We start from the raw sequence: 25,934 nt of genomic DNA on the forward strand, positions 1-25,934 counted from the left end.
CCCTTTAACCTCTTGTGTTCCAGTGAAAACAAACCCAGTCTATCTAACCTTGCTTCAGAGCTAAAATTCCCCATACCAAGCAACATCCTGGTAAACCTTTTCTGTACTGTCTCCAAAGCATCCGCATCCTTCTGGTAGTGTGGTGATCAGAACTGAATGCAATATTCAAAGTGTAGCCTAACTAAAGTTCCATAAAGCTGCAGCATAACTTGCCTTCACTTATACTCAATGCCTCTTCCAATGAAGGCAAGCATACTATAAGCCTTTTTTACTACCTTATCTACTTGCGCTGCCACCTTCAGTGATCTGTCAACCTGCACACCCCGATCCCTCTGCATATCAATGTTCCTATAGGTTCTGCTATTCACTGTGTAATTTCCACCTGTACTTGACCTTCCAAAATGCATCACCTCACATTTGTCCAGATTGAACTCCATCTGCCATTTTTCTGCCCTCCCCTCCATTTGAACTCTGCCCTGTTGTTTCCTCTGACAATCCTCCTCACTATCCACAGCTTCACCCATCTTTGTATCATCTGCAGACTTATTAATTAGACCAGGTATGATTTCCTCCAAATCATTCATGTAGATCGTGAATAGCATAGGTCCCAGCACTGATCTCTGTGGATCACCTCTGATCACAACCCTCAGTTCCAAAAAGCATCCTCCCACTGCTACCCTCTGTCTCCTATGACTAAGCCAGTTCTGTATCCATCTTGCCTGCTCACCCCGATACCATGTGACTTCACCTTTTGTACCAGCCTGCCATGAGGGACCTTGTCAAAAGCTTTACTCAAGGCCATGTAGACAACATCAACTGTTTTTCCCTCATCAATCATCTTTGCCATCTCCTGAGAAACCTCGATTAAGTTAATGATGCAAACCTTCTCTGCACAAAACCATGCTGTCTATCGCTAATAAGCCCGTTTGCTTCTCAGTGTGAAGAGGTCTTGCCCCTGAGAATCTTTTCCAATAATTTCCCTACTACCAATATGAGACTCAAAGGCCAGTAATTTCCTATATTATCCCTGCTCCACATGTAAAACAGTGGTCAATGCTCCAGCAATTTATTCTCTTGCTTCCCTCAATATTTCAGGATAGATCCCATCTCGACCCGGGGACTTACCTGCCTTAATACTTTTTAAGATGAGCAACATGTTTTTTAGCAGCAACTTGGCTTTGAAATTAGACACTCCCTTCCCTGAGATCAATCCCCTCCAATTCCTTCTCTTTCATGAGTATTGACACAAAGTATTTGTTTAGCACCTCACCTACCTATTAGGGCTCCACCTCCAGATTCTCTCCCTTGTCCTTGAGTGGGTCAACTCTTTCCATGCTATCATCTTGCCTTTTATATATATATTTTAAAAGCCTAGGGATTCTCAGGTGGCACGGTGGCTCAGTGGTTGGCACTGCAGCCTCACAGCAGGAGGGACCCGGGTTCAATTCCAACCTTGGGGCGAATGTCTGTGTGGAGTTTACACATTCTCCCCATGTTTGCGTGCGTTTCCTCCGGGTGCTCCGGTTTCCTCCCACAGTCCAAAGATGTGCAGGCTAAGTGGATCGGCCATGCTAAATTGCCTGTAGTGTTCAGGAGTGTATGGGTTATAGGGGGATGGGTCTTGGTGGGATACTTCAAGGGGCGGTGTGGACTTGTTGGGCTGAAGGGCCTGTTTCCACACTGTAGGGAATCTAATCTCCTTAATCCTGTTTGCTAGTGACTTTTTGGGACACCTTTTAGCCCTTCAAATTCCTTGTTTAAGTTCTTCCCAACTTTCCTTATATACTTCAAGGGCTTCATCAGTTCCCATTCTCCTAGACCTCATATGTCCTTCCTTTTCCTTTCTGACCAAGGTCAGAACATGCAAGGTTCACATAACTTGCCAAACCCATTCTTCATCCTCACAGGAATATGCTGCTCCCGAACTCTTACAAACTGCAGTTTGAAATACACGCACATGTCCAATGTAAGTTTACCCTAAAATAGCCGCCTCCAATCAAAATTCTCCAGTTCCTGCCTAATATTGCTGTTGTTTCTCTTCTCCTAATTTAACACCTTCACCTGAGGACTGCTGTTATCCCTATCCATGAGCATCTTAAAGTTCAGGTATTATGGTCACTATTCCCAATGATCACATGTTATTTCAAGAAACCCTTTTGAATGGTCCTTACAGATTTCACCACATCAAAGCTCCTAGCACATCGTGAGTCGCCGTCAATATAGGGGAAGTTAAAATCACTCACCACAACAACGCTGCTGCTTTGACAGCTTTCCAAAATATATTTACATATTCTTTCCATTATCTCACACTGGCTGTTGGGAGGCCTGTCATAAACCTCCAGTGTTGTGATTTCACCTCCTATTATGAGCTCTACCCATATTGCTTTGCTGATGTATCCTCCCTCAGTAAATCCGTGCGGTACTCCTTTCCCAACACTCCCATCCCTTTTCCCTCCCTTTCTATCTAAATCCTGGGACATTCAGCTACCAATCCTATCCCTCTTTCAGCCAAGCCTCTGTAATCACAATAATGTCATAGTTCCAAGTATTAACCAAAGACCTAAGTTCATCTACCTTGTGTGTGATTGTTCTTGCGTTGAAACACATGCATTTCAGGCCATCTTTCCTGCTCTTGTCACGCATTTCCCTGCCTGTTGTTGTTATTAGTTATTCTTGTCTTGACTTCTACCTCTCCCGCAATTTCTGCATCTGGCTCCAATTCACCTTCCACAATAGTTTAAACCCTCCCCAACAACTTTACCAAGTATCCCCCCACCAAGGACATCAGTCCTGGTCCTGCCTGGGTGTAACCCATGGAGCAGACTTGATGGGCTGAATGACGTACTCCAAGTATGCTCCTGTATTCCTGTTTGATTAGGAAACACTGTTACATGCAAACTCCTACATCCCCCAAACTCTGCCTTAACTATATATCCCATTTACCCTGACCTATTCTAAACACTCAATCACCTATCTGGCCATTTTGTGCCTCCTGCCATCTTATCGACTCATTTGTCACCAATCCACCTAGCACCATACTCTTACCTACTTGGCACTGTAGCCATCTTAGTCTTTCACAGGAGCAGTCAAAGTGGCTGTTTGGGAAGCTGGACCTTTACATTTCGGAATATGGCGATTGATTGCTGCGTAGAAGGTGGCATCATTTGTCTTCTGCCTAAGTGTACTATGCTACATCTGTCATGGGAGTTCAGGGTATCCTGTCTGGAACTGTAACAAAATAGGAAACTTCACCTGGGATCTGAACGTAACAATATTCAAAACTGAATTAGATGGATTCTTGTTCAGTATGGGATTGGAAAGTTATGGGAGACAGACAGGAAAGTGGGTTTGAGATCACAACCAAATCAGCCATAGTCTTTTTCAATGGCGGAGCAGGGTCGAGGGACTCAATGACCTACTCTTGCCCTTTGTCCTTTTCTGTGGTGTAGAAATATAGCACAATTCTTTCATTATGGCTGGTTCAAAAACCTGCAGCTCCCCCCCAAACAGCACCATTGGTGTTTAGGTGTACCCCTCAGCAACAACCTTTCACATCATCAATTAGAATGCTATGGATATTCAGTACAATTATCTTGATTTGAACACAGTCCAATCAATGGGATGAAAATCATATGCACTATCTATTCTCCCAAATAATTCTCCTTTGTGGTGAAACAGGAAATCTCGAGAGGGGGAAAAGCAATTGAAAAGTAAATAATGTAAAAGGTGATTCTATATTTTTGGGAAATACTTTAACAGTAAAGGAAATTAGGAGTTCTATTGGTGATCAGAGACACGGTGGCTATGAGGAGCCAGTCAACAGGATTCTGCATTGCAAAACCCATTGACAACGATGGAGGCACTGATCTAACTTCTGAGAAAAGACACTTTTTCTGAAAAATACAAGCAGCTTACTGCAGAGTAAAGCTAGAAATGATAAGGCAGTTTGATGACGGTGAAAAAACGTCATTCTAATCTAGCATCGCATGGTGACAAGAAGCAACATTACTGTGTTCCTGTAATTACATGCCATGGGTTTATCACTAACCACTGGATAAATAACTCAAACTGATGAATTAACAAGATTCGGAAACTTCATAGTCTCCCATTTTAAGTAGTAAAATAAACGGGATAAATAATTCTGTGTTAATAAGCATAGCATGTAAAGACACACACATATAAATTAAATTGGTAAATTAGACACTAGTTTGCCTTAACTTTCACAATAAATGTTTAATAAATAGCCACATTCTTTCCTTCCAATTCAGGCTGAGATCTAATTGTTTCAAACTATTTTCATTCATTATCCAGATCTTCATTTGTTCACAGGATTGAACATGTGCAGTTGTAGCACCAACTCTCTCTCCCTACTCTCACCCATCACTTTTCTGACACTGGATCCTTTTATGAAGAATCTGCTGGCATGGTGGCTTGTGCTAACAAAGGCCACACTGCCCGTAAACAGTGATACTTGAAATTTTCTCCAAACACCACAACCCGCTTTGTGCCAGGTACCATTCCAACCAGCAGAGAGTTTTCCCCTGATTCCCAATTACTCCAGTTTTGCTCAAACTGCCATGATTCCACACTTGTTCAAATGCAGGCCTTGATGTCAGAGACAGTCATTCTCATCTCACCTGTGGAGTTCAGCTGTTTTGTCCACATCTGAATCAAAGATATCATGAAGTCAAAAAGAGGGGTTTTGGCAAAATCCAAACTGGCTGACTGTCAGTGAGCAAGTTATTGCTGAGCAATGGCTACTTTATGGGTTATTCCTGACAATTGACAATGGATTCACAGTTATCAAAAGATTCTTAATTCCAGATATTTTACTGAATTCAAATTCCACCACCTGCCATGTTGGGATTCGAACCTGGGTCCCCAGAACATTATCTGAGTTTCTGGATTAACAGTCCAGCAATAACACCACTAGGCCATTGCCTCCCCTCATTTTACCGATGATCAAGGATAGACTGATGAAGCAGTAATTGGTGATGTTGGATTTATTCTGTTTTTTTGTGTACAGGGCATACCTGGCTAAAAGTGATGTAACCACTTCTGGCTAAAGGCTGTTCCAACTGCTTTAGCTGTGACAACGCTGTAGCTTTAATAGGTTGTTTTACCCTGGTTTCTTTTTAGAGAAAGATTAAATGAGGTGAGAGCTGGCTACTGAATATCACTTGAGAAAACAGCTTGGATTATTTTTAATGCAGCCTGAATGGGTGTGGCCAGGAGTCAGAGATTAGGATTTCTGCCTTTTGGTTTCTTGGTAACATCAGAAACTATTGGGGTCTCAACAGTAGACTTCTCCTGGTTGATACTGTCTCTGAATTTTCTCTTGATGTTTATTCCTCCTGGATTGGAAAGTTGCCTGTGTGAATCTCTGAGAGAACTTTCTTTTTTATCAAGGGGTATGTTTATGGGATATTACTATTTTGGAATAGCTAGTAATAGCTGCTATATCTATTATTCTGTTAAATTTATGATCTATTGTTATTCTAAATTCTTCTTTCTTTCATTGTATTTTAACTGCAGTGTTTAAATAAATTGTGTTTTGCTTAACATTGAGCAGTTTCACCCATCTCATTGCATCTGGAATGGACTTTTCACATTTGCCTTGAAAATAAGAAAAGGTTAGGGTGTAGCTAAATTCTTAAAGTATCTTGAAGGGATCTGGTTGGGTCCATAACATTAGCCTTAGCTTTTATGCTGTTGTTTTGGCATATCCCACCATTGAAAATGAGGATGTTTCTGGAGCCTCCTCTAGAGTGAGATGTTTTATTGTGCACCACCATTGATGACTGGATGTTGTGGAACTGCAGAACTTAGATCTCTTGGTTGTAGAATTGCTTTGCTTTGTCTATCATTTGTTGCTTATGCTGTTTGGTACACAAGTGATCCTGTGTTATAGATTCACTAGATTGACACCTCATTTTTAGTGCTACTCCTGACATATCTTCCGGCACTCTTCATTGAACCAGCGTTGATCCTCTGGTTTGATTGTAATAGTGGAGTGAGGATGTTTTTGAGGATTATATTTGGTTATAGCCCACAGCACCGTATTGATTCCCAGTCTTGAGGTGCTAGATGTATTCAAAGTTTACCCTAGTGAACATGATGATAGTGCTACACAGCATAATGAAGGGTATGGACATTGAAGCCCTGCACCCAAGGTTCATTCTGTACTCTTGCCTCTCTCCGTGCTTCTTCAAAGTGGTGTTCAAGATAAAGGAATAGCGATTCATCAGTTAGGGTTAACAGGACTGGTGGGGTACATGGTAATTGGCAGGAGGTTTCCTTGTTCATGTTTGACCTGATGCCATGAGACTTCATGGGTCCAGAGTCAAAGCTGGGGAGTCCCAAGACATCGCCCTCTAACTATATACCACTGTTCTACAACCTCTACTGGGTTAGTCCTGCCAGTGGAATTCAGCACACCCAGGGATAGTGATGGGTTAGTCTGGGACATGATGTGTTAGGTTTGATTTGGTGTGTATGATTATGTAAAGCTGTTACTTGACTAGTCTGTAAGAAAGCCCTCCCAATTTTGGCACTAGTCTCCAGACCTTGACAGGGAAGTATATGCAGGGGCTGAGTTCTCCATTGTTATTCCTGGTACCTACATCGATGCCAGATAGTCCATCTTACTTCATAACATTTTGAAATTTCTAGTGATTAATACAACTGAGTTGCCTGCTCGACCATTTAAGAGGGAAGTTAAGAGAAACATTGCTATGGGTCACACGTAGGCCAGACAAGATAAGAACACTCATTTTCCTTCAATGAAGGACATTATTGACTGAAGAGTTTTACGATAACTGACAATGGATTCATGGTCATTATCAGACTTTTCATTGCAGATTTTATTGAATTCAAACTCCACTGTCTACTTGGGTTGGATTCAAACCCAGATCCCTGGAAAATTAATTATCTTTCTTACTAGTCCAATTAAACTAGGGTTTAATGTGAGAGGAATAAGATTTAAAAGGTACCCGAGGGATAACTTTGTCAAGCAGATGGTGATGTGTGTATGGAATGAGTTGCCAGGGAAAGTTTAAACTGGACTGCCATCCTAAGTCTGCAAGAAACTACAGAGAGTCATGAACACAGCCCAGTCTATCATGCAAACCAACCTTCCATCCATTGACTTCATCTATACTTCCCGCTGCCTCAGGAAAGCAACCAGCACAATCAAAGGCCCCTCTCACCCTGGTTATACCCTTTCCCAACCTCTTCCGTTGGGCAGAAGATGTAAAAGTTAGAATGCATGTATAAACATCTTTTTCCCTGCTGTGCAATTTGGATCAGGTATGTTGGAGATGTTTCTGCCATGATGCCTAAAGTGGTTTCTCATGTATCTTATCAAATGTGCCTCAATAGCTACTTATCTGTCCAATGGCACCTCTCACATCTCATTCTAGCCTCATCTTATCGTACATCTTTCCCAGAACAACTTGCCAATCAATGGGTATCCTTGGAAAGTTCAGGTTTGTGGCAAAGTCAGGTGTGTATGCCCACAGACCTGTGAGGGTAGTAGTACAGGAAGATAAGGAAGTTATAAGAAGTCAAGACCTAAGGTATAAGGCAAAGGGAACTCATCCCAGAACTGTACGAAACACAAGAGAAGCCGAAGCTAAAGTACAGTGTACATTTCTATTTATACGATCATAGGGAGGGTGCGATTACATTAGTGAGGGTATAGAGGAGATTTACGATGATGTTGGCAGGCATGGAAGTTTTTAACTATGAAAGTAGGTTAGATGGCTGAAATTATTTTTCAAACAAAAGAAATTTAGGGGAGAATTAATTGTGGTTTCTACGTAGAGCATAAAGAATCTAGAACAAATTGATGATTGATACTTAGAATGGATAAGTTTGGATGTTAGTGGCAGATATTCATCCTTTTATTCCGATTACAAAACGTTTGTTTTATTTTTTGAATTGGTTGTTTGGAACTTGTTTCAAATTCTGTTATAGAGTCATAGAGCTGTACAGCATGGAAACGCACCCTTTGGTCCAAGTCATCCATGCCAACCAGATACCCTTTCTTAAATAATGGCACTACATCAGACATCTTCCAATCCTTGGGCCCTTCACCCATGGCTGTTGATGATACAAATATCTCTGCTCGCGGCCCTGCAATTTCCTCTCAAACCTCCCACAAAGTCCTGGGATACACTTAAGAACATTGAGATGTAGAACAGGGAAACAGTACGTTTGGTCCAACTTGTCCATGCCAACCAGATACCCTAAATAAATCTAGTCCCATTTGCCAGCCTTTGGCCCATATCTCTCTCAACCCTTCCTATTCATATACCTATACTTTTAAATGTTGTAATTGTACCAGCCTCCACTACTTCCTCTGGCAACTAATTCCATGCATACACCACCCTCTGCGTGAAAAAATGTCTCTCAGGTCCTTTTTAAATCTTACCCCTCTCGCCTTAAACCCATGCCCTATAGATTTGGACGCCACCAATCCCAGGGAAAAAGACCTTGTCTATTTATCCTATCCATATTCCTCATGATTTTATAAACCTCTATAAGGTCACCCCTCAGCATCCAACACTCCAAGGCTTATTCAGCCTCTCCCCACAGTATAAACCCTCCAACCCTGGCAACATCCTTGTAAACCTTTTCCAAATCATTTCATTTTTCACAACATCTTCCCTATAACAGGGAGACAACTTGAATGCAGTATTCCAAAAGTGGCCTAACCAATGTCCTGTATAGTTGCAACATGACCTCTTAACTCCTATGTTCCATGCACTGACCAATAAAGGCAAGCATATCAAATGCTTCTTCACTACCCTGTCTAACTGTGACTCCCCTTTCAAGGAGCTATAAACTTGCACAGCAAGGTCTCTTTGTTCAGCGACATTCCTCAAGACCTTACCATTCAGTGTGTAAGTCCTGCTCTGATTTGCCTTTCCAAAATGCAGCACCTCACATTTATCTAAATTAAACTCTACCTGCCACTCCTGGGCCCATTGGCCCATCTGATCAGGGTCCCATTGTACTCTGAGGTAATCTTCTTTGCTTTCCACTACACCACCAATTTTAGTATTATCTGCAAACTTACTAACCAAATCTCCTGGTCACAAATGATGAAAAGCAGTGGACCCAGCACTGAGATAATGGAGATAATGATGAAGGGTCTGGGTCCGAAACGTCAGCTTTTGTGCTCCTGAGATGCTGCTTGGCCTGCTGTGTTCATCCAGCTTCACACTTTATTATCTTGGACCCAGCGCTGATCCTTGTGACACATTGCTGGTCACAGGCCTCCTGCCTGAAAAGCAACCCTCCACCACCTTCTGTCTTCTATCTTTGAGCCAGTTCTGTATCCAAATGACTAGTTCTCCCTGCATTCCATGTGATCTAACCTTGCTAACCAGTCTACTATGAGGAAGCTTGTTGAGTGCCTCACTGAAGTCCTTGCGAACATAGCATCAATTGCCACTTGTGGGAAAATGTACTGACTCTGTCAGTGAAAAAAAGACTATTTTATCTTTCCTTTCACATACATAGTACTTAATTTGAGATATGAACTCTTCAGCTTATCTACCAACAGTTTTTTTAAATTTCCACTCTGCTTTAGACAGTCCAGGTCAATTGTCGAAGAGATTTCTTGAAAACTCTTTCTGAACAGACAATTTAAGTGATATAGGACATGTGGTTAGAGAAGGCTGAGCTTGCAATGCTGTATTCCCCTACCTTACCAGTTTTACCTGGTTATAATGTGTGCAATATTATCAATGGAAAGCGATAACAATGGCAAACCTGTTTTTAATAAACATAGATTCAAAGCCAAGATAGTCATTAATTTTGCATTTTAGAATAAAAGTAAGGCAATGTAAAATGGTGAAGGCTGGACACTTTCTCAACAGGTCCACCAGATTTTACTCCCGAAGATTTGAGTAAAGGTTTTTGATACTTCGCTGTTTCAAATCATTAACGCAATTGAGTCTTAAGTATCCCCAGACACATATACTTCAGCTGCCTCAACCTTTCTCTTTTAATAGTAACAAATCTTTATTGAGCTGTGGTGGAGAGCATCAGCTACCATGGCTCCAGTTCTCAGGATTTTGAGCAGATTTTGTCAAGTTGTTAAAAAGGCTTCAATGAGAAGAAATATTTAGGAAACATTTGTTACCTATGGCAAACATCAGCCTAATTTTTACTGACACCAGCTGTCATGCTTATTATTGTAGGCCTTGAGGGTGGCCAGCAGTTTGGAAGTTCTCAGTCCTTGTAATAGCTTTTCTCCCTCAGGCTGGTAGAAACACTGATTAGCAACCTTTCCGTCATCTGTTTAATTGTATAAAATGAGGAGACTTTACATACTGTTATTATTTTGACTTCAGATTTATTCCTGTGAGAGACAGGAACCTATATTGAGTGCTGAGGCCTGAGGGTTGGATTACAGAGAAGGAGATAAAATGAGAATGAGAAATTCAAAAGTGGGAGGGCAAAATGATCGAAGAAAGGGCTGAATAAATAAAACGAGAGACAGCTGCTGAAATTCTTGTTGTGGCAATGTGTGAGCAGGTTAAATCTCTCCTTGCAGAACAGAAAATTGCTGGATAAAAACTGAAAAAAACTGCAGATGCTGTAAATCGGAAACAGAAACAGAAGTTGCCGGACAGGCTCAGCAGGTCTGGCAGCATAAGACCACAAGACCATAAGACATAGGAGTGGAAGAAAGGCCATTTGGCCCATCAGGTCCACTCCGCCATTTAAATCATGGCTGATGGGCATTTCAACTCCACTTCCCTGCATTCTCCCCGTAGCCCTTGATTCCTTGTGAGATCAAGAATTTGACGATCTCTGCCTTGAAGGCATCCAATGCCCCGGCCTCCACTGCACTCTGCGGCAATGAATTCCACAAACCCACCACTCTCTGGCTGAAGAAATGTCGTCTCATTTCAGTTTTAAATTTACCCCCTCTAATTTTAAGGCTGTGCCCACGGGTCCTAGTCTCCCCGCCTAACAGAAACAACTTCCCAGTGTCCACGCCTTCTAAACCATACATTATCTTGTAAGTTTCTATTAGATTTCCCCTCAACCTTCTAAACTCTAATGAGTACAATCCCAGGATCCTTAGCCATTCATCATACGTTAAACCTACCATTCCAGGGATCATCCGTGTGAATCTCCTCTGGACGTGGTCCAGGGCTAGTATGTCCTTCCTGAGGTGTGGGGCCCAAAATTAGACACAGTATTCTAAATGGGGCCTAACTAGAGCTTTATAAAGTCTCAGAAGCATCTGTGAAGAAAAATCAGAGTTAACGTTTTGGATCCAGTGACCCTTTCTCAGAAAGGTCCAATACCAATGATAGATTCTCTTTCTGAAGAATTGCAACTGAAGTGCTATGGGAACCCTGCCCAGTGAACTGCTGCAAAGACTCAGATAAAGAACAGTGGATTTTGGAAATCTGAAACTAAAGCAGAAATTGCTGGAGAAACTCAGCAGCCCCAGCATCTCTGTGGAGAGAACGCAGAGTTAATATTTTAGGTTCAGAGACCCTTTTTCAGAACTAATGGTAGCTGGGGAAAAAATGGTATTTTTCTGGAGGTAAGGGGCTGGGAGAGGTTGTGGGAACCAGGAGTGAGAGGATAGGTGGAGATGGAGCCCAGAGAGAGAAAACAATGGTTAGAGACTCATAGGGATGGATATTAATGTGCTCAGGAGAAAGGAAAACTGAAATTGGAGACCATAAATAGGTGAAGCGGGTTGGCTGTGCTGAAAGCAGCCAGTGTCATGACAGGGGTGTAGGGATGGGGTAAAGGACATGGAAGGAGATGTTCAAGCTCTAAAATTATTGAACTCCACATTGAATCCTGAAGGCTACAGTGTCCCCAAGTGAAAGATGAGTTGCTGTTCTTCCAGCTTGTGCTGAGCCTCTCTGGAGCACTGCAACAAGTCTGGGCCAGGGAGCATGGTGGTGCGTTGAAGTGGCAGGCCCCAGGAAGCTTGGTGTAACTTTGGCAGACAGAAAGCAGTTGCCCAGTCAGCAGACTCAGCAGATCGTCCCGCTGCTGTAGGCAGCAACTGTATTTACTAATGGCCTCTGAGTCTCAATGTTCCATGCTCATCAAACACTTTAGAAGATCTGTTACCTTGTTTAGATTCATTGCCAAATTCAATAGAAAGATTTATGCCAAGATAATTGATCTTTCCTGGGTTTTTTACTCAACCTTGACAGCATTACTTTTGTGTTAAACATTAGGCTGCAGTTAAGGTCATTGATCTCATGTTGGAGTCCAAGGATAGCTCATGAACACTGAAATGCTTGGAAGGAATCAGGTTAATTTGGACCATAGTTCATGAAATTCGCAATTTTGCATTGTCTCTGGGTCAATTGGAGATTGATTAATACAGTCTTACTGCTACAATGGTCAAAGCTTGTTATTATGTCATCAAAAACCAAAGAACTTTTATGAACTCTGATGAAGGGTCTAGGCCCGAAACGTCAGCTTTTGTTCTCCTGAGATGCTGCTTGGCCTGCTGTGTTCATCCAGCCTCACATTTTATTATCTTGGAATCTCCAGCATCTGCAGTTCCCATTATCTCTAACTTTTATGAACAGGTGGCTTTTCAGCTCAACATGTCTGTGCTACTTCACAAAACGTTACCGAATGTCATCCCACCTTGCTGCACCACGTCTGTAATTCTGCAGATTCTTCAAGTTAGTGGGAAAATGCTTTCTAAATGTGCTGAGAGTTTCTGCTACCACTCATTCAGGCAATGGGTTTCAAGATCCCAGCACCCTGTGAGTGAAGAAAATGTTTCCTCATTCCTTCCCCTAAATGTACTAATTACTTTACAATGGCAATTTTCCTTGGTTCTAAATCACTTTGCTGACATAAGTGCATCATCCATTTTTACTCCAGGCTCTTCATCATTTTTTGCACCTTGATTAATTCACCCTCAGCTTCCTCTGCACCCACAGAAATAAATACAGCCAATCCAATCTTTCCTAAGAGCTAAAATTCTCCAGTTTCGGTAAGAACTTTGGAAACATTGTCTACATCCTCTCCAATACAATCATATCATTCCTGTGATCATAGCCAAACACATATACTCCAGCTGTGGCCTAACTAATGTGGTATGGAGTTTGACCATAACCTCGCTACTCTTATACCCTGTGCCTGTGCTGATAAAGCATATCATTTGCCTTCTTAACCACATTCTCACCCTATTCCAGTACAGTTCCAACACTGGCATTGACCTGACAGTGTCAAAAATTGCCCAGGTATGTCTTGTGCACACAAAGCGAGACCAATCCATACTGGCTAGTTACCGCCCCATCAATCTGCAGTATGGAAAGAGGCCATTCAGCCCATTGAGTGCACTAACCCTCTGAAGAGCATCCCATTCAGACCAAGTACCCCGACCCTATCCCCACAGCCAATTCACCTGACTGGTACATCTCTGGATTACAGCAAACCCATGCAGACACAGGGAGAACATGTAGACTCCACATAGAGCTTTGCCCAAGTTTGGAATCAAACACAGATCTCTGGCACTGTGAGGCAGCAGTGCTAACCACTGTGCTACCCAATTGAGTATTCTAGTCTGTTAGGTATAGTATTGATTATTTTGATAGAAATTATATACATATGTATGGATATATGATTATATATCATATTTATTTCTTCTTAAAAATAACACTTTAGAATACAAGGATGAGAAATTTGAGGCGCAATGTGGAGTTACATCAAGTCTACATCGCAGAAACAAGCCATTAGGCCAGCAGGGCTTACCAGTGTTTGTGACTGGCACAAACCTCCTCCCACCATGCTTTGTATCCTTTCCTCTCCTGTACTTACTGATTAACTCTGTTGGTTGGATGGTTGTTTTGTGATACAGAGTAATGCCAGCAGGGTGGGATCGATTCCTGCCCTGGCTGAGGTTGCTATGAAAGACTGTCTTTTCAACCTCTCCCCTTGCCTAATGTGTGTGACTGTTAGGTTACGTCACCACCAGTTGTCTCTCTCCCTAATGAGGGAGCAGCCCCATGGCCTGGTGGACTGATGGTGACTCAGTCATCTAGATTCTTTTCGACACACTTTGGTGATTCACCTCAAACTTAATGTGTTATAGCAATCGAGCCACATTCTCAGTAAATCCTGAAATCCTTGCTGGATTTGTCTGTGATTAAGTTGTCTGGTTTTGGACAACTCCCATTCGTGGAACATCTGTCTCCTCAAAATAAGCCTTTCGTAACCTTAAAGAAAGGTTATCGCCAGCTTTGCCCTTTCTAGAGCAAAGTGATCCAGCCTCTTCAGTCTTCCACTTGGCCAGCATGATGGCTCAGAGGTCAGCACTGCTGCCAAACAGCCCCAGGAACCTGGGTTCAATTCTAGCCTTGCATGACTGCGTGTGTTTCTGACGGGTGCTCCTGATTAACAGTCCAGTGATAATACCACTAGGTCAGTGTCTCCCCATTTGTGGGCAATTAGGGATGGCCTGTAAATGTTGGCCAGTGATGCCCTAAACCCATTAATGAATAATAATAACCTCCCATGCATGGTCAATGTCAGTATATTTGTGCTTGCATACTATATCCTAACAACTGGATCATTAGATTTTGAAAATGCCTAATTCTCCAACTGCATTCACTCACCTGCCAACAATTTCTATCAACCATGACTCAAACACACTCACAGCTTCACTTCATCTGAATCTGATAAAATTCTCATTTAATTTAATACAGTTTACACACTGTCAGTTATTCAACTATGACAGCTACATCGCTCAAATACATTGTACTCACTCACTGACATAATTCCCTATATTGTTGAGCACACACCACCTTAAACAGTAACATAGCAAGGAAAAGACATGGTTGTATGTCCTCAACCTGAAAGAGGAGGCAGTGCATGCTATCACTGGAGAGATCATGACTGATACTGTGGCCAACAGTGTGACTGAACATAACAAATAGCAGGAGTGAACCACACAGCCCATCGAGCTTTGTCTGCTATTAAAAATAATCATGGTTGATGTTTGGCATTTAAAGCATTGAAGACAATGTTATGGTCACATCCAACCCTCCTTCTCACATCCCAGTTCCCCCTTGTCTTATTAACCTTTGGGTTTACAAGCAGGAGTTCATTCAATGATGCACCTCTTGATTTCCCTGGACAGAATCACACAACTGTTACAGCACAGAGGCATTTTGGCTCATCATGCCTATGTTGGCTCTCCAAATGAACAATACATTTGCTGTTGTTCTCCGGCCTCTCCCCGTGGCCAATTCCGTTTTTCCATGTCAGATAACCGTCTAATTCTTTTCACAATGCCTTGACCTAATCAGCCTCCATAGCACTGCCTTCCAGAAATTAGTCACTCACTGCCTGAAAAATTTTTTATTTCTGTCACATTTTCTTCTTTGACTAATTACTTAAATCCATGTCCCCTCTTTCTCAATTCTTTCAAAAGTGGAAACATTTTCTCTCCATCTACTGTTGTCAAGAACCCTCATGATTTTGAATTTCTCCAACAAATCTCCTCCCAGTCTTCTCCCAAATAGGCTCAATTTCTCCAATCTAACTTCACAACTAAAATCCCTCATCTCTTCTGGGGAGGTGGGTGGTTCCCCTCAGATATACTCAGGATGTTGCCCACAGTAAGACACCAGAGGCAGAAAGCATTGTAACCAGTGGTTAGAAGTGCCGTCCTGTGCATGACACTCACTGTCTGGCGAGAGGGTGTCAGTGTTGCATTTTTACTGACCTAGTCTCAGCATCCCTGGAGGATCCCAGTCTTCTCTTGCAAAGTCAAGGTTTCTATCCTCGTAGAGGGTGTGGACACAGATATTAGCACACTCCTCCCTCAAACCTGTCGCAACCCTCCCCACCCTGACCCCGTCATGCAATGCCTTCTCCTGTGATGTCAAAATGGCAAATGATTAAGAAGCAGTGGATGGCATGGCTGTAAGGGCTGGTGTGTGTGTCGTATGAGTGTTGCTGTATGGCGAAGGCAGAATGGAGCGAGTGCACGCTGAATGGTGGGGGGAATGGATGTGATGAGAACAAATGAGGAAAATTTGGGAGCTAGGTGCAGTGATAGAGATAGAGTGAGTATGAAGTTGTACTGATCAGATCATGGTATTTGCCTTGATGGAGTAGAGAAGATCATTGACCTTCTTTTGGCACAGCAGTCCGATTCTCCACCCCCTCAAGATGGCGATCTCTGCTCAGGCTGGCATGGTCTATTGGTGCAGCCTCCTGTATTGGTCCTGTGGTAAAATAACATCTCTATCGACCAGGACCTCCAGGTTCCTGTCAATGAAACACATCACCAACTTCCCCCTTTGCAGCTGTAACTCCTCAGTCCCCAATAATGAGCATAGCATTTTCCAAATGCAACACTCCTCCAGGTGCACAGAATGCTTTCAAAAATGGCGTGGGCCCAAGAGATGCTGGTCTGAGGGTGAATATCTGCTGAACGGCGAGTTATTTCAGGAGAGGAGCATGATAAGATGTTGCAAAAATTCACTGTTGGGACATGGTGGATGGGAGGAGTTGGCAATTATTGCAGTGACTTTGTTAAGTTATGGTCAGAAAACCTACTGGGTCTCAATGTTGAGATTCCCTCCAATAAACATATTGTAACTTGCACTTCGCCAAAAAGGCATCGGATTCAGCTTCTTTAGCCAACATCAAGTGTATCCTATCTGAAGGTAGATGTTTAACTCTAATGATACTTGAGGCTGATCCATCATCTTTGTAATTTGTGTTGGAAGTGACTTCCCAATTCCTTCAGCTCACAGGGACAGGTGAAGAAATAGGTCCCTCAATCTACCTCACAGTGTTAGCCTTATTCTCGGCTGTATGTTAGACATCTTCCCAGCTGAGCTAACCAACATCGAATCAAAACAGAAAATGGTAGAAATACGCTATTGGCCGAATGTGGAGGTGCCAGTGTTGGGCTGAGGTGGACAGGGTCAGAAATCACACGACACCAGGTTATGGTCCAACAGGTTTATTTGAAATCACAGACTTCTGTGGCCTTGCTCCTTCCTCAGGGGTTAGTGAGAAAGGTGGCATCAGACCCAGAATTTATAAGTGAAAGATCAAAGTTTTATGCAACACGCCGAAGATGCTGTTAAATTCAGTTCGATCGTTTTAATTGATTAATATGTAGATGTAAATCCCAAATTTCTGTCACAATACTGCCCTGAGAGAATTAAAGGTTTTATCAGTGTAGAGAAGAGGTGACAGTTTAGGTCAGACAATGCATGTTAGATGTGAGGTCTTGTTTACAATATGCTTGTGTTTTAGTTTGGAGTCAGTCTGGTTTTGTCTCTAAAGTAGGAATTTATAAAACACCAAACAGACTGACAGTCTATAAATTTTGTGCCATTTGAACAAAATAAAATGTGTCTGCAAATATCTTCATGGTACTTTGGTGAAACCACACAAACGCTACAACAATGGATGAATGGATACTGTGCAACAATCGACAAACAGGAACATTCCTTCCCAGTCAGGGAGAGCATTTGAGCGCATCAAGGACATTCGGCCTCAGATCTTTGGGTAAATGTCCTCCAAGGTGGACTTTGCGACACACAACAACACAGAATCACTGAGCAGAAGCTGATAGCCAAGTTTGGTCCCCGTGAGAATGGCATCAACCGGGATGTTGGCTTCATGTCGCATTACAGGTGACCCCAACGCACTATACACTCTTACACACACTCAAACACACACACACAAACACACACACACACACACGCACACACATGCACACACACACACACACACACACACACACACACACACACACACACACACACGTGCACACACACATATACATGCACACACATACGCACGCAGACACGTGTACGCACACATGTGCAGACACGCACTCGGACACACACTCATTCACACAAATAAACACACGCACACACAATTTCACACAGATCCCCTCTCATATACACACTGTCACTTAAGTGCACACACATAAGCACACGCAAACATTGTCTCTCCCTCACACATACGCACACACTCTCTCTTTTTGTCCCTCACATACACACACACTCATACACACACACACTTTCCCACACACATGCGCCCTTTCTCTTCCTCACACACACAGACACACACATATCCCTTTGCATTCAAATACACACACAGACACAGACACAGACACACACACACACATACAGATACACTCACATGCAGTCTTTCTGTTAATCCCCACCTCACACACGCAATGCATACACACAAATACACACACACACACCCACACACACACACACACACACACACACACACATATGTAAGTCTATGGGTTGAATTGGTATTTGTAGATACATTCTATTTTGTTCAAAAAACACAACATTTATAGACAGTCAGTCAATGTGGTGTTTCATAAATTCCTGCTTTAGAAATAATGCCAATTTGACTCTCAATCAAAACACAAACAGATTCTGAACAAGGCTCCACACTTAACATGCCTTGATAAAACCTTTAGTTCTCTCAGGGCAGTGACTTGAAAGAAATTTGGGGGATTGACATATACATATTAATCAATAAAATCTTCTAACTGATTAAAGATTTAATGCTATCTTAGGTTTGTTTAATACATCCTCATCAGTGGTGTGACACTTGGATCTTTTACTTGTAAATCCTGTGTCTGATGCCACCTCTCTCACTAACACCTGAAGAAGGAGCGAGGCCTCGTGAGCTTGTGTTTTCAAATAAACCTGTTGGACTGTGACCTGGTGCCATATGGTTTCTGATATTGATCAGATAGCATTGGCTAGACAAACAAGGAGAGTATTTTCCATCAATAACCTTTCAGAAATGGAAAAAAGGTGGAGATGTAATGGATTTTAACATACAAGTGCATAAAGCATGAATAAATGTGATATATATGTGACAGTTATTTTTGTTGGGATGGGGATCATGGGGGAATTGGAAGGACAATCAGATAAGAATTTAACTAAATAAAGATTCCTCTGCTCAACATTAGTGTCAATTAGTTTAGATTCATTCAACACCTTTACTTTGTAAAATTATTTTTTATTATGAGTACATATATCATGTTTCCACCCATGATATGACAGAAGGTACAGTTTTGTAATGACGAGTATCCTCCATTATTAAAACTCTCAGGGCCAATTTGTCAACTAGACTACTGTGGCCAATTGCTGCAAATAAACACAGCCTAACATTGGGATTTAATGGTTGTTTTAAGAGGGATGTTCACAGATTGCGTAGCTCCTGTAAATCACAGGCTGCACTTCAGAAGGTTCCAGAATGAAATTATTTGTCTGTTTCTCTTAAAGTACTTTTGAAGATTTGAGTTGTGATATTGGAAGTGTGTTAAACTTTGCAAATATTGTCATTTGGTAAATTTTATATCATTAGAGCATTTGTAGCTGATAAAACCCGAAAGAACTGTGGATGCTGTAAATTTAAACATAGAAATTGCTGGAAAACTTCAGAAGGTCTGGCAGTATCTGTGGAGAGAAATCACAGTTAATGTTCTGGGCTGAGTGACCCTTCCACAGAAATGTAGCTGATGTTGATTTCAACAAATAGAGTCCCCACCACTCACACCGTATGCTCATGGTCGGTATCTGTACCACACAATCTCCCATAAACATTCCCCATTGCCATAGACATCAATTACAGGATGCCTCTTCCAACGTATTGTGAGCTACAATGGACAAATCAATAAGCTTTTTGCGCCTCATTAAAATTCGATTACCTCAATAACTTAATCCTCTCCATTTAGCAATTTAAAATCTCCACTGGTTACAACGAAATTTAGGCTAATTAAGTGTTTTGAAGTGTGTGCTGCCCACAGTTCACTAGGCATGCCTAGTTGTCAGATATCGGCAATATTCTGTTGGGAGCACAATGAACAAGTGACTGAGTGACAGGATCTGCTCATTGTAAAGGATTACATCTTAAGATCTTGGCTCCTTTCTTTAGAATGGTGATAACAATTGATGTTACTGAAAGATTGTGCGGTGATACACTTTTGGTTCTAAAGCATGCCTAACACAGGTTTTATTGCTTGATTTTTGCCATCACCTTCTTATTATGGACAAATCACATAGGTACCACACTGATTGCTATAAGTAGGGAAAGTATCTGCTCTCCCACTGGAGTCATTAGCTAGCTGTGAAAAGCAAATAGCCTTGTTTTTCCACTTTCTACCCCAGAGGCATAGACTCAATTATAGCACAACCAACTGTTGTCCTGGCTGAGGCCAGCTAAACGTTGTAGATTAAGGATTGAACCCGGGACGTTCCATATTTTTAAATGTCAATGATAATAATCTTTGCATTTAGATAGCAACTATCACTGAAACAGTTCAAAGGGAAGAATATTGGTGAAGGCATAAAGAACATCTGTGTAATGTTATCTTGGTCTCCTAACTGAAGTCATTGACTCAAAATGGAACGATCCCTGGTCTGGGCCTACCATAGCCGGGAGTCCCTGCTCCACCATCACTGCAGCTGCTGCCATTCCAGGAGGCCATGCATCGGGGCCTTTAGGCCAGGAGTCACCACTCTGGCCTCACCATCAGGAAGATGAAGAAAATGAAAAAAGACAAAAAGGAGAGCGAGAAAATGAATGGGGCCAGTCTGGAGCAGATGGGCTTAGCGTGAACACTACCTACTGTGCCAGTGCCGCCATCTTATTGATCTTATTTATTGGTCTTACCCTAGTTCTTCTTTTTCCCACAAATTAGTCACACCTTCTCTATAAGTATCTGTAGTCACTGACAAGAGGCAAGAGGGGTTGACCACGAAATCTGGCCACAGGGCTTTACACTCTTTGAATATGGAAGTGCAATCCAATGCCATGAGGAACACTTGCAGACCCAGCCATGATTTATTTGTTCATTCACAGGATGTGGTCATCGCTGGCTAGGGCAGCATTCATTACTCATCAGGCACTTAAGAATCAACCGCATTGCTGTGGGTCTGGAGTCACATATAGGCCAGACCAGGTAAGGATGGCAGGTTCCTTCCCTAAAGGGCATGAGTGAACCAGATGGGTTTTTCCTGACAATTGATTCATAGTCACTATTAGATTCTTAATTCCAGCTTTTGTTTTACTGAATTCAAATTCCACCATCTGTTGTGGCGGGATTCACACACAGGTCCCCAGACTGTTATTTGGGGATAATACCACTGGGCCATTGCCTCCCCAGTGATGCAGTGTTTGATGACTGACATCTCAGCTTCTTGTTACAGGAGTCATACAATGTTTGAACAGGGCATCAGAAGCTTAGACTGAAGATGTGTAAACTCAGTTTGCTGCCACGCAGCTTCAGATGTCTGCTGTTATGTCTGTGGATTTCAAAGCAACGTCCAGGGTCTCAGAACAGTCCAGACATCTGCCCGCAAACAGATTGCTAAGATTTCTTATGCATTGCCACAGAGGCATGGCAGGAGTGACGTGGATATGAAACCTTCTGTGCATGCCAGACAACAGCAATCCATCTCTCAACATTGTCACTCCATCAGTGGCCTTGGTTTTGCCAGTTATCCAGCAAACAAACCAAGATCCGCTGCCAACATGCTGTGCTGTACAGCTTAAAGTTGGGAATTGTATTGCCAGACTTGCTCAAAATCATCCTACAAGGCCATTTCCTGTCTGCACTACTAAAAGTCAAAAATCCTCCCTCCACTAGTCATGTGGGGGCACTGCATAGGAGCACTGCGACTGACAAAGATGCGGGGAAGGCAGGCATGAAGAGAATGGATTGTAAACAAAAAGTGGTTTTGAAATGCAGATCTGTATACAGTGACTACCTGCCAGCACCTGTGAGGATGTAACCCAGCACAAAGGGCAAAAGTGACAAAAGAAAATTCTTCTGAGTAACATAAAAGCTTTTAGCTGAGAGCTTTAAGCTCAGTTTAATCAAAGAAGCCAGCCTACAGGGATACTGAAATTAATGCACATGTCAACCGGTAAGATGATAAGGGCTAAGACAAAAGCAACACCACTTTTTAAACATGACTAATCTTTAATTTACTTTGGATATGTATCTCTGAGGAGAGAAGTGTCTCAAACCAATTTTGCTCGCAAGCAAAATTTATTTAACTGAGGTGATATAATCTTGATCTCATTTGTCAAGAAGAAGCTGTACTATTCCAAAAAAAAAGACAAAACTTATCGGGCATCTTCATATTTGCAAACCAGCAGAAATCAGCCACTTTGCAATTCTGTGCCCAAGCTGAGGACTAGATGGTATTTCAACAGAGCACAAGCTTAAAACTTTCACAACTGTGCACTGAAATTACTTGGAACTACTGCCTGGGATGTTCAAAGCCCATAGGAGTTTTGGGCAATGCAATAATATAGACAGATGATTCCTTTACACCCCATCTGTTCTACAATTCCATTATGTGAATTGGACCCACATGGCAATATTGCCGATTTTAATCTAAAATTGATGTAAAGACTCCTGAAATTCCTGAGAACATGCAAGTTACTTTTCACTTGTGGCTTTTCATCAGAACAACTCATGAAACTATTTTTAAAGAATCAATACCTTGTGGCAGAGAGACCATTTGGTTAATGGACAAGTGTTAGAATTGGCAGTGGACATGCACTTTAATGATGAGAGATAATGGGAACTGCAGATGCTGGAGAATCCGAGATAATAAAGTGTGGAGCTGGATGAACACAGCAGGCTGAGCAGCATCTTAGGAGCACATATGCACTTTAATGATAGTGACCTCAACATACATTTTAGCCTTGTAATGGTAAAGGCAAAATGGTGGTCTACAAAAAAAAAGGATTTTGAAATTAAGGGAAAGGAAATTTTAATAAAATAGCGCAGAATCTGGCCAAAACAGACTGGGAGCAATAGGCTAAGAGAATTAAATCTCTACCTGGAGAGGCAAGGTTTGACCAAGGATATTCAATTTGGCTTGGTCAGAGGGATGTCAAGCTTGACAAATTTGACAGAATTTTTTGAGAAGGTACCCAGACGTGTCGATGAGGGCTGTGCAGTTGATGTTGTTTAAATGGTTTTCAGTCAAGCCTTTGACGATCTCCCACATGGGAGACTCGAAGATGATAAAACATATGCGACCCAGGATAACTTTGCAAGTTGGATCCAGCAATAGTAGGAACTGCAGATTCTGAAGGCGGTTCTAGGCCCGAAAAGTCAGCTTTCCTGCTCCGCTGATGCTGCTTGGCCTGCTGTGTTCATCCAGCTCCACACCTTGTTATAAGTTGGATCCAGAATTGGCTTAGCGATAGGAGACAGAGGGTGGTGGTAGAAGGCTGTTTGTGAGACTGGAGCCCAGTGTGCAATGGCATTTCACAGGGATCAGTACTGCTCCCCTTATTGTTTGTGATGTATTTAAACAATGTAGAAGGAGGGGGTTTGATAAGTATTTATATACTTGAGTTGACTATTGGCTGGGTAGTAGGCAGTGAGGCAGAAGGTCGAAGCAGAATATAGAAGGATTAGTCAGATGGGCATTTGTGTGAAACTTGGAATTTAATTGCTCTGAAGCAGAGTTGACAATGCCACGAAGGAGGGCATTTCGCTGATCCTATTGGAGGAAAAGTGATACATTTCCAAATCAGGATGGTGAGTGGCTTGGAAGGTAGTTTGAAGTTGGTGGTACCATTGTCCTTCTAGTAGGTTTGGAAGGTGCTGTCTAAGGACCCTTGGTGAATTGCTGCAGTTTATCTTGTAGATAGTACACACTGCTGCTACTGAGCGTCAGTGGTGAAGGGAGTGGATATGTGAGGATTTGATGCCAATCAAGCAGGCTGTTTTGTCCTGGATGGTGTTGAGCTTCTCGAGTGTTGTTGGAGCTGCACCCATCCAGGGGCAAGTGGGGAGTATTCCATCACATTTCTGGCTCGTGCCTCATAGATGGTGGGCAGGCTTTGGAGAATTAGGAGGTGAATTATTTGCTGCAATATTTCTCACCTCTGACCTGCTCTTGTAGCTACAGTATACACATGGCTTGTCCCATTGAGTTTCTGGTCAGTGATAACCCCCCAGGGTAAAAACAAGAGATGCTGGAAATCACAGTGGGTCAGGCACCTCCATGGAGAGAGAGCAAGCTAAAGTTTTGAGTCCAGCGATGATACTACCATTGAATGTCATGGGACAGTGTTTGGATTATCTCTTATTGAGATGGTCATTGCCTGGCACGTGAGTGGCACAAAGGCACTTGCCACTTGTCAGCCCAATCCTGGATATTGTCAAGGTCTTACAGCATTTGGACATAGAACACAGTCTTTATTTGGACATGGAGTACAGCCTGTTGTACTCTACACATGGCAGAAGCCAAGAATGTCAGAGAATCTCACCATCCAAGATGACTCACTTTCTTCACAATGAGAGATATATATAAATTGGTGTAAGAGGAATATAGGAACTTGTAGCTGGTATAGATCATTCAGTCCTTTGAGCCTACTGCACCAATTAATATGATCATGGCATCCAACTTAGTAACATGTTCTTGTTTTCTCCCATATTTTTGATCCTAAGAACTATAGTTAACTCCTTCTTGAAAATACTCAATGTTCTAACCTCAACTGGCTTCTGTGGCAGAGAATTCCATAGGCTGGCTCTTCTCTATTCTAAATGCGCCATCGTGTATGCTTAAACTGTGACCCCTCGTTCTGTATTCCCCTATCATTGGGAACGTCTGTCCTGTATTTACCTTGTCATCTCGAGAAAATGGCATCAGAGATAGCCCTGATGCATTTCTGGTTTTGGTTTTGGGAGACATAACACAGGTCACATGCTGCTTTTTGGTGGGCTGTCACTATCTCTGAAATCTGAGCGCGAATGCGATGCGAAATGTTGGAATTAGAACAGCATATCTGTAAATCTGTTGCCTAGTCATCACATTAGTCACTATAAAACATCATGCTATCCCTTAACATGATTTGCTAAAGAGGATTCTCTAGAATGCAAATATCATGCCTCCATAAGGAGTTCTATGCAAAGTAGCTTTATCCAGAGCTTCCGCAATGTGCTAATGCTACACTGGGGCCATGAACTTCAGGCACACATTCAACATGGTAGCGCTCTCTCCCAAAAGAAGCCACCCATGAGCACCACAAAAAATGTGCTTGCACACTTGCAGTTGGATGTGCAAATGTGCAGCTTCTAAGCATCCCCTCCAGTGTCAAAAATGAGAAGTAATGCAGAAATGGCAAACCCAGGTGAGACATTGATTCACATCTGCATAGATTTTCTTATCCAACATGACAAAGCAGACATTGATGAAAACCAAGCAATGGTCACGATTACCTGAGGCTATAATTTGTAATGTTCATTCTTGCAAAAAGAATGTGTTGTCAATAAGTTGCAATTTGCTTCCAAATAGCTGGCACTACACAATCAGTGGAAGCATGATAGCACAATTGCCCCTAGTAGGAGCCCACATTCAAAGAATTGTTTTCTGTCTCCAAAGAGAAAAATAATAACTTACTCCACCCACTCTGCATGTGGTATCATAATTGGTAGCATTATTGCATAGTTTTGTACGGTGTAAAGTTGGCAAGATTTGAGCTTCGTATCCTAGTGAATAACTTGCAGACTTCCTCTGAAGTGAATGATGATCTCCCCATTCTTCATGTTCCCTGTTTTGTTGCTGTCCCTGTGCCCCCATTGACTTTGTGGCCTCATCCTGTTTCGATTCATCCAATTTACATACCTGTTTATTTATCCACTGAGCCCATGGCTTTGCAGGTTTAATTAAAACTTGCTCATGGGACACGGGTTTACTTGCTGAACCGATTATACTGCCCATCTCTTGGTACACCTGAGAAAGTGATGGTGAACTTCCTTCTTCAGTCACGGTAGTTGATTTGATACAGGCACACACACTGTGCTGTTAGAGAGGCAGTACCAGAATTCTGACCCAGTGGCTGTGAAGAAACGGTGATGGATATCCAAGTCAGAAAGTTGA

Source organism: Stegostoma tigrinum, chromosome 10, assembly GCF_030684315.1.
Source record: "Stegostoma tigrinum isolate sSteTig4 chromosome 10, sSteTig4.hap1, whole genome shotgun sequence".
NCBI lineage: Eukaryota > Metazoa > Chordata > Chondrichthyes > Orectolobiformes > Stegostomatidae > Stegostoma > Stegostoma tigrinum.